Source organism: Mustelus asterias, chromosome 4 (assembly GCF_964213995.1).
Source record: "Mustelus asterias chromosome 4, sMusAst1.hap1.1, whole genome shotgun sequence".
In the NCBI taxonomy this organism is placed as follows: domain Eukaryota; kingdom Metazoa; phylum Chordata; class Chondrichthyes; order Carcharhiniformes; family Triakidae; genus Mustelus; species Mustelus asterias.
The window spans coordinates 58812597-58826871 of NC_135804.1; positions in this window are offsets into that span (position 1 = coordinate 58812597).

Consider the following 14275-nt stretch of genomic DNA (forward strand, 5'->3'; position numbering starts at 1 on the left):
TGACTGATGCATGAGAACATCAAAGTCTTGAGTATCCACTTCACTCAATTTACACCCATTTGACTATTAATCTGTCTTCCTATTATTGCTACCAAAGTGGATAACCTCACATTTATTCACATTATACTGCATCTACCATGCAAATACCCATAAACTCAACCTGTCCAAATCATGCCGAAACATCTCTGCATCCTCCTCACAGCTCACCCTCCCACCCAACTTTGTGTCATCTGCAAATTTGGAGACAGTACATTTAGTTTCCTCTTCCAAATCATTAATATATAATATGAACAGTTGGAGTCCCAGCAGAGATCCCTGCAGTAGCCCACTAGTCACCATGTGCCAGTCAGAAAAAGACACATTTATGCCAACTCCTTGTTTCCTATCTGCTAACCAGCTTTCGATCCATCTCAAGACATTGTTTACAATCCCAACTTTACATAGTAGTCTGCTATGTGAGACCTTGTCGAAAGCCTTCTGAAAGTCTAAATAAGCCACATCCACTGGTTCTCCTCAGTCAACTCTACTCGTTAAACCCTCAAAATGTGGAAGTTAAAATGTTCAGATTGAAGTTTCGTACTTTGAAAGTTAAATTGTGTGACTGTTAAAGTGTTCAAATTAAAGTTTCATGCTTTCTCTGTACAGTAGTGGAAAATGTTTATCAGCTTACTGACCTTCAAAGGGAGTCAGTCTCTGCTATTTTTTCAAAGGCCCCATAACATTTTCCTTTTTTGGCCCTCATCAGAAGGTGAGCAAGACCAGATTTTTTCCATAACAAATACCAAAGGTGAGATATGAGGATATGCTATGCAAATGAATGATTAACAGAAGTCAATGTTTCATCAAATGAGAAAGGGCGAAAAGCCAGGATTTAATTGGCAAATATGTATGTCAATGAAAGATGTGAAAAATCTCTTGTCCTGATTTGCTGTGATTGACTATAACTGCTGAGCTGTTTCTTTGTGAACTCAGAACTGCTCTGGCCATTCCATGTTGGGTGGAGGGAGTTCTCCTTGTGCACAATTAATTAAAGACCTTGCATTGGGTGCATGTGTCCAGCGCTGTTTGTGTAAAGAGCCGATTGAGTACCTTTAGATTGCTGTTACTCAGAGAACTCTGACAAAAGAACTCTAATAGATCCTATAAGCATGATTTCCCCTGTGTACATCCAAGCTGACTTAGTCTGATTATACCACTGCCTTCCAAACGCTGAGTTATTAAATCCTTGATGATGGACTCGAGCAATTTCTCCAGTACTAACGTTTGGCTCACTGCTCTATAGTTCACTGTTTTCTCTCTACCTTCCTTTTTGAATAGTGGGCTTACATTAGCTACCCTCCAATCTGTAGGAACCAGTGTAGAGTCCAAAGAATTTTGGAAAATATCCACCAATGGATCTACTATTTCCATGGATAATTCCTTAAGCACACTGGGATGAAGATCATCAGGCCCTGGAGATTTATCCACCTTCAATCCCATCAATTTCTCCAAAGCCATTTCTCTACTATTACTGATTTCCTTCAATTCCTCACTGAAACTTGTTTCTGTCAGAACTTCTGGTACATGTTTCATGTTTTCCTTTGTGGAGATTGAAGCAAAGTATGTATTTAATTCTTTGACCACTTCTTTGTTCCCCGTTATGAATTCTCCTGTTTCTGACTGTAAGGGGCCTACATTCGTTTTTACCAATCTTTTTCTCTCTACATATCTGTAGAAACTTTTACAGTCAGTTTTTCTGTTCCTCACTTGCTTACTTCCATACTCTCTTTTCCCCTTGTTAATCAATCCCTTGGTCCTCTTTTGCTGAATTTCAAACTGCGCCCCATCGACAGGCCTATTGGTTTTTCTTGCCAATTTGTATGCTTCTTTCTTGAATCTGATACTATCTCTAATTTCCCTTGTAAGCCATGGTTTGGGCACAGTTCCCTTACCACTCTTGCGCCAGATAGGAATAAACAGCTTCTGGGGTTCACCTATTCATTTCTTAAATGCCTGCCATTGCCTATCCACTGTCTTTCCTTTCAGTAATGTTTCCCAGTCCATCATGGAATGTGACATGAAGGGACAGAGCGTACCAATCTAACAGTGCACCAGCAAATGGGAGTAGAGTAGGAAACATAGTACAAGGACAAAATTTGATTCAATTGTGGTTTCCAAAGGAGAATTGGACAATTATCTGGCGAGAGAAAATGTAGGGCTACGGGGAAAAGTGCATGAAGTGGGACTAGGAGAGTTGCCCTTGCAAACAGCTGGCATGGACATGACAGGCAAAATGCCCTTTTTTCTAAATATCCTGTTTTCTAAATATCCTGAACTTTCAACATTCAGATCCTCAGCCATGTCTCTGTTATAGTGTCAAATTGTACTTATTTATTTCTGTGTGCGCATTCGGCTCATCTGTGTTGTTTCGAATGCTACATTCCAATGTGGAGCTTTTAGTTTTATCCTTTTGTTCTTTTATAACCTAAAATCAGTCAGATTTGCACTCTGCCCCTTCCTGTCACAATCTGTTTCTTTTATTTCCCATAAAAAGTGTTCTCTTTTGCCTTGTTTGTTAGATCTACCACATCTTCCCAAATTTAATCTCTTGCCCCCACTATTTAGTTTAAAATCCTCTACTTAATTACATGGCATGCAAGAACATCAGCCGCAGCATATTTCAGATGTAGACCATCCCAACAATACCAATCTCACTTTCCCCAGTGCTGGTACTAGTGCCCCAAGAACTGGAACCCACATCTCCCATACCTGTCTTTGAACCACTAATCTGATTCATTCATCCTATGGCAATTTGCAAATGGCTGAGGTAATTATCCCGAGATTACGAACCTTGAGGTTCTGCTGCTTAATTTGGTGCCTAAATTCTCATATGCCCATGAAGAATGTCCTCCTTTATCCTGCCTATATTGTTGGTATTTGTGTTGACCATGACAACTGGGTCCTCCCCATCTCACTGCAGGTTCCTCACCAACCCTGAGCAGATGTCCCGAGCCCTGGTACCAGGCAGGCAAAATGGCCATCTGGGCTCATGTGCTTTTCTGCAGAGAATGTTATCAATCCCTCTGACTATACTATCCCCGACACTGCTGTTCTTTTTTTTTGTCCCCACAGTGCCATGATCAGTTAACCCCTCCATCCTGCAGCCCCCCTCATTCAAACAAGCTGAAAAAACTTCAAATCTGTTGGACAATTCTAAAGACGAATGCTCCTGTGCTCCAGCCCTCTTGAGGCCCCTTACCTGTCTGATGCTTTGTAATGTCTGATTTAGCTTCAAGTTAATTCTGAGTCAAAGCTGCTTGAACTTCAAACACTTGCTGCAAACATGTTTGCCCTGGATCAGACTGGCATCTAGGAGCTACCACATTACAGCTGTGACACATCACCTATCCTGCCATCTTTGTGTTCTAATTAATTATTTTGTCTTGTGCTTTATTAATCATACCATCAGTTGCTAGACTATTTCGCACCTTTGGAATAGACTAACCAGTAGTCACTTAAAGATACTTGCTAAATAACTAGCTGCTGCTTCTGTAATAGTGTAAGGCCACTTCCTGAAGGCTGAGAAAGTTAGAAAGCAAAAGAGCATTTCTTCCCTTATTCCCCTCACTCCCTTAATTACCCAACTCCCAGCACTCTATTCTGAATCGCACTTCTTGTTGTAAAACTTATCTAAAGCACCTCTTTTACCCAAATGCACCAGATTCCCAAATACATTCACCTGGTTTCTCTGTTTTCAGCCAAGTGTCCCCTTGCTGACCATGCACCTCTTAATATTTTTTAGTGTCATTGGGAGAGGGATACATTTTGCCATAGTGTTATGACGATTGACCACAGCAGATATTAATTGCTGAGCAAACCAAATCCCAGAAGGAACTTTGCTTACAGGTTATACTGATCTCGGCAGAAAGTCCAGTAACACTTTTTAAGACTTTAAAGTCAAAGGTTTATTAACCAGAAGTCAACATAAAGTTACAAATTATAATTACACAGAATTTTGCAAAACATTCCCCCAATGTCTCCCTACTTAGTCAGACGCAAAGGTAAACCCCTTCCAGGCAACACATCTTAGATGTTTAACTCTAAAACTCCAGTAATATTACCCAAGGTGAAGTTGCTCTCGCTTTAAGGTATACTCCACAACCTCTCAATTCCTTCCACTCTGCTGTGGAAATCTAAATGTAATATACCCTCTTCTGTTTATCCATGCAACTCCTGTAAGTTGCAGAATGTTCTTGGCACCTCTGAGAATTTGAATATCAAAGGGAATATAACCCAAATGTTGGATCCAACTTTTTTACCAACCATAATGTCTCATTGCAAATTCACAAACCAAGCACCTCATGTCTTCATTCTACCAGATAAATGGTCTTCTTTTACTAGAGTCAATACAGAATACACACCATATTCCCCCCCCCCCCCCCCACACACAAAATATGAAGAAAACATCCATTTTCACAATAATAATGGAAATCTTGTGATCATGAAGCAATGCCATGGGGCTTTTTGAACAGGCAGACTGGGCCTAGGCCAATCTTTCATCTGAAAAGTGGCATTTTTGAAAGGGCAGTGCCAATTTAATATTGCATTAAAGTCAGGCCCAGGTTGTGTGCAAATGTCTTTGATTTTTCTGATCTTGTGACTAAAGGATGAATGCTGCCACTGAATCATAGCTGGTGTTGGTGTAAACAAAGCCTGCTTGCTCCAAAAACTCCCCTCTCCATAAAACAGATGTCAGTTGGCTCAGCAGCTAATGCATGTTGAAAGTTATGGTGGCATCTCTGAAACCTAATTTGCCATTAGTTTTGAGCAGGTAAGATGTGGGGAATATGCCAAAGCTTCAGTGTTAGAATCAACAAAGCATCATTCCAATTGACCAGTGAAATATTGGACCTGATGGAGCAAGAAGGAAAGTAAAGAAAATCAATCAACAGAAATATCAAGAATTGCATAAAAAGATTAAACAAATGTTGAATGTAAAGGAGTTGGAAAATGTAGGCATTTTTCAGTCTGTGTTTTAAAGACATTAGGGAGCTTGTAGGACATTTGGGTGTGTATCTTGCAGATTGATCAAAGAGAAACATGGTCCCTTTTACGTAGAACAGTACAGCACAGTACAGGCCCTTTGGCCCACGATGTTGTGCCGAACCTTTTCCGAAACCAAGATCAAGCTATCCCACTCCCTATCATTTCTAGTGTGCTCCATGTGCCTATCCAATAACCGCTTGAAAGTTCCTAAAGTGTCCGACTCCACTATCACAGCAGGCAGTCCATTCCACACCCCAACCACTCTCTGCGTAAAGAACCTACCTTGGACATCCTTCCTATATCTTCCACCACGAACCTTATAGTTATGCCCCCTAGTAACAGCTACATCCACCCAAGGAAATAGTCTCTGAACGTCCACTCTACCTATCCCCCTCATCTTATAAACCTCTAAGTCGCCTCTCAACCTCCTCCGCTCTAAAGAGAAAAGCCCTAGCTCCCTCAACCTTTGCTCATAAGACCTACCCTCCAAACCAGACAGCATCCTAGTAAATCTCCTTTGCACTCTTTCCAGTGCTTCCACATCCTCCTTATAGTGAGGTGACCAGAACTGCACACAATATTCCAAATGTGGTCTCACCAAGGTCCTGTACAGTTGCAGCATAACCCCACAGCTCTTAAACTCAATCCCCCGTTGATAAACGCTAACACACTATAGGCCACCTTCACGGCTCTATCCACTTGAGTGGCAACCTTCAGAGATCTGTGGATATGAACCCCAAGATCTCTGTTCCTCCACATTCCTCAGAACCGTACCTTTGACCCTGTAATCCGCATTCAAATTTGTCCTACCAAAATGAACCACCTCGCACTTATCAGGGTTAAACTCCATCTGCCATTTTTTCAGCCCAGCTTTGCATCCTATCTATGTCTCTTTGCAGCCTACAACAGCCCTCCACCTCATCCACTACTCCACCAACCTTGGTGTCATCTGCAAATTTATCCACCCTTCAGCCCCTTCCTCCAAGTCATTTATAAAAATCACAAATAGCAGAGGAACCAGCACTGATCCTTGTGGTACACTGCTGGTAACTGGTCTCCAGTCTGAATATTTTCCATCCACCACCACCCTCTATCTTCTATGAGATAGCCAGTTACTTATCCAATCGGCCAAATTTCCCTCTATCCCACACCTCCTTCCTTTCTTCATGAGCCGACCATGGGGGACCTTTATCAAACGCCTTGCTAAAATCCATGTATATGACATCAACTGCTCTACCTTCATCAACACACTTAGTCACCTCCTCAAAAAAATTCAATCAAATTTGTGAGGCAAGACGTACCCAAGACTTTTCCATGATAACTTCCACAAGTATGCTTGTAAGATGGACTGAATGAATACAAGACTTTTGGAGACAACAAACAAGAAGAACAAAATGGTACAAAGATCATGAAGGATGAAAGAACATTAAGATGAAAAACAGTAAAGTTGAAGGCCCAGATGAAGTGTCACCCAGCAAATAAAATTTAGAAGATGTGGAATAGACAGACTGATTTATCTTTAATAAAGTTTGACATGGTAAATCCCAGAAGACTTGAGTAAATCAATAGCATTGCACTCCCTAAAAGATGTAATAAGGGTGTTGCGTTGTGCAGGAATCTTTGTAGATGGAGAGTTTAAGCGCACTATAATGTGAGTTCAGGTAAATGGTGCAATTACTGCATATTTATTGTTGCAAAAACTGTTCCACATGAGTGAGCTGCTCTGAAATACTGAAGAAATGCAGCAAAACAAACCTAGATGTTTGGGCACTATCTTTTTATATTGCTTATCTTCTCTGTATATTTGACTGGAAAGCTGCTCAGCTATTTCGGTGCACTCAAATCAAAATGGACACGTCCCTTAATCCATGTTCAGCAAGTTAAGGTCCTATCAGGATTGGGTTCATACCAGTTCCTGTTCATATTCCAATTCAAGTTCAAAGCCAAGTAGCCAAACACATTTTCTCCCGGTTCTCTCTCCAGATGTCAAACATCACATCCGTTTACTTCTGTGGGCACTCAGACAGTCAAGGCCCCTCTTTTTTCATATCAGCCTCTTGCTTCCTGTCCCTGTTTCCATATGATGCCTTCAGGGAAACAGTGCGTATGACCAGTGTAATTCTGGCCTGAAACGAATGATGCAGGGAGGTGCTGTCCCTTTTCAACCCTGCCCACTGCTGTGTTAAAGTTCAGAGCCGTTGAATGAATGTTAACTCCGTTGAACCATCAGTCTGTCCCATTACTAAGATCCTTTTTCAAGTACAGATTTGATTTATTGTCGCATGTATTAACATGCAGTGAAAAGTATTGCTGCTTGTGCACTATACAGACAAAGCATACCATTCCGAGAGAAGGAAAAGAGAGTGCAGAATGTAGTGTTACAGTCATAACTAGGGTGTAAAGAAAGATCAACTTAATGCAAGGTAAGTCCATTCAAAAGTCTGACAGCAGCAGGGAAGAAGCTGTTCTTGAATCGGTTGGTACATTACCTCAGACTTTTGTATCTTTTTCCTGACGGAAGAAGGTGGAAGAGAGAGTATCTGTGGTGCGTGGGGACCTTGGTTATGCTGGCTGCTTTGCCAAGGCAGTGGGAAGTGTAGACAGTCAATGGATGGGAGGCTGGTTTGTGTGATGGATTGGGCTGCATTCACCACCTTCAGTAGCCTCTTGTGGTCTTGGGCAGAGGAGGAGCCATACCAAGCTAATGCACCATAGAAAGCATTCTTTCTGGTTGTACCTGTAAAAGTTGGTGAGAGTCGTAGCTGACGTGCCAAATTTCCTTAGTCTCCTGAGAAAGTAGAGGCTTTGGTGGGCTTTCGTAACTATAGTATCAGTGTGGAGGTACCAGGACAGGTTGGTGACCTGGACGCCTAAACTTGAAGCTCTCAACCATTTCTACTTTGTCCCCGTTGATGTAGATGGGCATGTTCTTTACGCTTCCTGAAGTTGATGACAATCTCCTTTGTTTAGTTGACCTTTAGGGAGAGATTATTGTTGCTGAACCAGTTCACTAGATTCTCTAACTCATTCCTGTACTTTGCCTCACCATTGTTTAAGATCCGACCCACTACGGTGGTCGTCAGCAAACTTTGAAAATCGAATTGGAGGGGAATTTGGCACCACAGTCATAGGGGTAGGGGCACCAGTGTTGAGGATGATCGTGGAGGTGGTGTTGCCTATCCTTACTGATTGTGGTCTGAGTTAGGGAGTTCAGGATCCAGTCGCAGAGGAGATGCCGAGGCCCAGGCCAGAGCTTGGAGATGAGTTTCGTGGGAATAATGGTGTTGAAGGCTGAGCTGTAGCCAATAAATAGGAGTCTGGCATAGGTGTCCTTGTTGTTTAGGTGTTCCAGGGTTGAGTGCAGGGCCAGGGAGATGGCGTCTGCTGTGGAGCTGTTGTGGCAGTAGGCAAACTGTAGTGGATCCAGGTAATCCGGGAGGTTTGAATTGATTTGTGCCATGACTAGCCTTTCAAAGAACTTCATAATGGATGCATAGGGCCAAAAGCAAGATAAAGCCAGAAATTTCAGCACTTGTGTGATTTATTTTGTAGAAGATAGAGGAAGGAGAAATGTTAGCTTTCTGAAAGAGCCATAGAGATGAAAAAAGATGTATTCATGTTTTTTTATTCATTATAGGAAGATGCTTTTAAGGTGAAATGTGAAGAATTGATGAGCATGCTAGAGTCTCTTGACCGTAGTCTCAAAGATCTTGGTGATAAATCTTTAATGGGAACAAGCTGCAACCAGAACAGTGGAGAACAATTCGTGATTTTGCAAAGATTAAAGTGGGGTCTGGCAAAAATGTGTTTTCTCCCCCAAGTTTTTAAAATTTGGTTTATATATTGAAAATATTCTTGAGCTTGCTGAAATTAGTTGGCGGTTACAACCTTTATATACACCAATGATCCTGTTCTTATTGCCGATTCTGAAGAGAAACTGAGATTTTGGATTGAGTTCAGTGAAAGTGAGAAGGGCTGAGCATAAATTGTAAGAAAATGTCTAGCAGTGTCCAAAAAGAAAATCCGTGCAACCAAGAAATAAGACAAAGGATGCAGTGGCTGAAGATGCATTTGAGAACTCCAAATTAGCCATGAAAACAAAGTTGAGAATCCTGGAATACTATAACTTAATTGTCATGAGTGCATGTTGGACCATCAGTGAAGCACTGCAGAGTTTTTTTAGGTGAATAATGAAAATCTCTGGCTATGTTGGAGAATGAAGAGGTGCTAGTTTAAATGAGACCGAAAGAACTCTGCTGACCAAAATGAGGAAGAGACTGTTGGAATATCCTGGGCACGTAATAAAAACTCGATTGAGAAGCTTTGCAATGGGGAATGTAGGTGATAAAAGTGAGAAACTATTTTAAAAAAGCCTTTCAAACTGGATGAATGAAGATGATCCACACCCCTCGAGCCAGATGAATGTAGAGGTCTGTGGTTGTCAATGTCCTCTTAAAGCATGGTACCCGATGACAGATTTTTAAGTTTGTTTATTAGTGTCACAAGTAGGCTTTTATTAACACTGCAGTGAACTTTGACAATCCCCTAGTTGCCACAAGCTGGTTCCTGTTTGTCGATGAAGCATTCTACATCCCTCTCAGCTCGTCCTCCCATCCAGCTTCGTTTCATCTGCAAATTTGGAGATATTGCACTTGGCTCCATCTAAATTCATTAATATGTGAATAGTTGGGGTCCGAGCACTGATCCGTGTGGTACTGTTATACTGCAACGGTACACTGAGGAAGAACTTTGCATGGCCAACAAACCTAACAAGTCTTTCGGACTATGGGAGGAAACTGGAGCCCTGGAGGAAACCTGTGCAGACTCCACACAGACAGTGACCCAACTCGGGTCCCTGCTGCTGTGAGGCAGCCATGCTACGCACTACCACCATGCATTATGGGGGAGAGCCTGATGTCAGTAGAGGGGAAAAATTCAAGAGTCCGATTGTCCAGGTTAAAATAACAATACTTGGAAAACAGTGGCAGAATGAGACAGTTGGTGTGGATTTGAGGGAAAGGATGATTGACAAATCAACTGGAATTGTAACTAGTAGAGTTGATGGGGAGCCAGTGGATGTGGTTTATTTCCATTTTCAGAACGCTTATGATAGTTAAATACATGGGATTGCAGTCAAGCGTATTGAGATGGATAGAAAACTCATTGGCAGACAGTAGAAATAGATCTCTTTCTAAATGGCAGGCAGTGACTAATGTGGTACCATAGGGATCAGTGCTAGGACCCCAACTATTCGCAATATATATTAATGAATTTGGATGGAGCCAAGTACAATATCTCCACATTTACAGATGAGACTAAGCTGGATGGGAGGATGAGCTGAGGGATGTAGAATGCTTCATTATGATTTGGATAAGCTGAATGAGGTGGGCAAATGTATGGCAGATGCAGTATAATGTGAATAAATGTGAGGTTATCCCCATTGGTAGCAAAAACAGGAAGGCAGGTTATTATCTGGCTGTAAATTGAGAGGGAGGAATGTGCAACGAGATCTGGGTGTCCTCCGTACACCGTCACTGAAAGAAAGCAAATAGTATGCTGGCCTTAGTGAGAGGATTTGAGTACAGGAGTTGGAATGTCTTGCTGCAATTATACAGGGCCTTGGTGAGGCCACACCTGGAATATTGTGTGCAGTTTTGGTCTCGTGTGAGGAAGGAAGTTCTTGCTGTACAGGGAATGCAGCAAAGGTTTACCAGGCTGATTCCTGGGATGGTGGGACTGACGTCCGAGGAGCGGTTGAGCTGGGTAGGATTATATTTGCTGGAGTTCAGAAGAATGAGGGGGAAATCTCAAATCTATAAAATTCCTGCAGGACCCAATGGTGGGGGGAGTCCAGAACCAGGGGTCATAGTCTAAAGATATGGGGTAAATCTTTTTTAAGACTGAAATGAGGAGTAATTTCTTCATGCAGAGAGGGAGGCCTGTGGCATTTAATATCCCAAAGCAATTGAGGCCAAAACATTTTGTTCTCGAAGTTAGACTAATTCTTGGACAAAGGGAGATCAAAGAGTATGGGGAAAGGTGGGATCAGGCTATTGAGTTGGATGATCTGGCACAGTGGTCAGCACTGCTGCCTCAGTGCCAGGGACAGGTTTCGATTCTGGCCTTGGGTTCTATCTGTGGAGTTTGCACAATCTCCCCACATCTGTGGGTTTCCTCCAGGTGCTCCAATAGGTTGGGGTGGATTAGCCATGCTAAAGGCACAGTTATGAGAATAGGGCCTGAATAAGATGCTCTTTCAGTGAGTTGGTGCAGACTCAAATGGCCTCCTGTGCTGTCAGTGTTCTATGATCTGTCCATGATACTGAATGGTGTGTTCTGAACTTGCCGTTTTCCTGCCAGGTTTGGGCTGCTCTCTTTACTAGCTAAACAACGAGGACAGCTATTTTAATAGATGCCATTTCTGTATTTGTGACACAGCTTTGTTTCTGCTGGTGTCTAATGATCTGTGTTTGATTACAGCCCTGTTTGCAGTGCCAAAGAATTACAAGCTGGTTGCTGCACCCTTATTTGAGCTTTATGACAATGCTCCAGGTTATGGACCCATCATCTCCAGTCTTCCTCAGCTTTTGAGCAGGTAACAAAGGAATATAATTCTTGCACACTACGTCATTCAGATCTACAGATTGCTTAGAGGGAAAGGCTCAGGAGGGGGATCAGCACTAATTTGTTCTATTATTTTGCATTGGCTTTTTATGGCAGTTGCCTTAACTGCAGATAATAAATGCACTAGTTTTGAATCTGATCGATACTGATATATTTGGATCCTTGCATCTTAAAAGTAAGACCCAGAGGGGTGGGTCCTACTGGGGATTACATAGAATATTGTGACAACATGTTGCATTTTTTTTTTTGTCAACATGTTTGCCTTTATTTCCAAGTTAACTGTGTATTTGAGCAAATTAAACTCTTCATTCTTTGCCCTACTTGCATGAGGGAAATGAGGAGGCAATTTAACCCTGTAAACCTATTCCACTATTCAGTGATGTCATGGCAGACCTACAACTGAACTCCGAATACAGGGCATTCTCTCTCATGCCCCACGCTATTTGTTTAAATTTCTATGAAGGGCCCTGTTCTTGAAATAGTGTGAAACTGAAGAGAGACATTCTGATTTGGAAGCCCCTTTTTAGATCATCCAGAATCTTCCTGTAGAAACCCTGCCTCAGCAAATTCAGCCCATCGTGTCTTGTGTGTATGGTTAATTGGACCTTCAGATGAAAATTTTTGCATTGTAAATTGCTGCAACTGCCAACAGTTAACAGAACGAGGGGGTTTCTGAGACTCTCGAACAAGGTAAAGTGCATCTCATGAGAAATAAGGATTGAGAAATAGGGTGGGTTGTGTCCAATCTGAACAGGATACAAAGATTAGATTGGTGGGGAAAAATCCATTAAAGGGGTACTTGTGATCAAAAATTATTCGGTTTTAATTTTGTGGTCAGTTAATGAACAGTTGATATATAAATCTCATGGGAGTTTGAGCTTTCACAAATGAAGTGGTGTACTTTGTCCAGCAACTTGTGGCAATTCACAATTTTGGGAATAGCTCTTCAATATGAAGTTGGTGGCCAATTTTCACAAGCAGTGTGTCAATCGTTTTTTTTTCTCCCCCCTGAATTTTGTCCCTATCAAAAGTTGGGATGTTTACATGAGCTGAGGGAGAAGACCCCTTTTAGTAAAGGGCATCTGTCCCCACCATCCTTTGTTCCTGTGACTCATTTTCTGCGAAGAATTTGTTGACTCTTTAAAACCATTCCTATTAGCATAGTACAACTGATTCTGGGGGATTCCAATTTGGGTTACATCAGCTGCTTTAGTGCATACAATCGGACAGCCTGAAAACTAATGCAGCTTTCTTGAAAGGATTTAATTAATGCCCTTGTAATTAATTGCATTGTTCATATTTGGAGAAAATCAATTTCTTTACAGTAAATGTTTACACTTTTCAATGTATCTCTTTTGAATTCTAGGTTTAATTTTATTTATAACTGAAGTTTATGAATATCTCAGACAATATCATGGCCATCTAAGTCCAGTTTCCCTGAACATTGACCATGGCTTCTATCAGCCATGGACTTGATCAGTTCTTCAAATCCAACCAGTGGCATTTTGTAGCACCTGCCCTGACTTGGCTGGTGCTTCTGTTCAACTCTACAATAAATGAAGACAAAGAACTAACTGGCGCATTTTTAAAAAAAGAAGAAATGTTTCTTTCTGCTTGTGTAATTGTTGCGTTTTCTACTTTATTAAATGGATAAAAATAACTTTTCTGAGGGTTTTAATTGTATAGAGATATTTCACCCTGATCATTTTGACTTTACTTTGTAATTGGATGTAGCACTCAATCTAGTAAGATTGACAATTCACTGAATGGATTCTGTGGCTTTGATTTCTGTGATAGAAAGTGTTTTGCCCTCCTCTTGCTGTCCAACTCTCATCTCGTACATATTTAGTCTTGTTTATGATCAGATCTGGGACCTGTGGCTTTATACAGTGGGTTGAGATTTTAACTTTTATCTGTTTTACACAAATTAATGTTTTCTGGTCATTCCATGTGATTAAGGTGTGTAAATGACCTGACTGCTGCTAGTTTGAGGGCCTGTTCAATTTGCCCCAGTGTCTGAGTATGATTTAAATTGTGTGAAGTATTTTAATCTTCAGAAAATTGCAATGCTCAGAATCAGTGGGAACTACAGTAAATGCCAGATTGCAGGCAGTCATAAGGCTGTTTGCAGATCTTAATGTGTTTTTTTAAAAAAAAACTTGAGTGTTCAAACTATAAAGCAATTTGAACTGGACTAAAGTATTGAGGTGAGCCTGGGCTGTTTTTTAAAACAAATTGTAATTCTGAATGGTAATGAACCAAGTCCACGTCTAGGGGTTTTGTGCTTCCAGTTGGTGGGACAACAGTTCATTTATTACTTATTTTGTGTGGGAATTATGTTGAATTCCTTCTTGGCAAGAAATCTGAAAGTTAGAATATGGGAATTTTAGAATCATTATTGACTAGTAGTTCAAGGCCCACTGTAACCTTGGTGATAAACAAGTCCTTGCCTGTATTATCTGCATTTGAAAATAGCATCTTGCCTGTCTTGAAGCTGTATGTCCATAGTGTTGCACATCACACTGGCAGAATGGAATGCTAGAACATCACCGTTGGCAGATGTGGGATGCAATTAATAGTGCTGTCAGTAGGATTGCAGTAATCCGATATAATTAAACTGCACTGA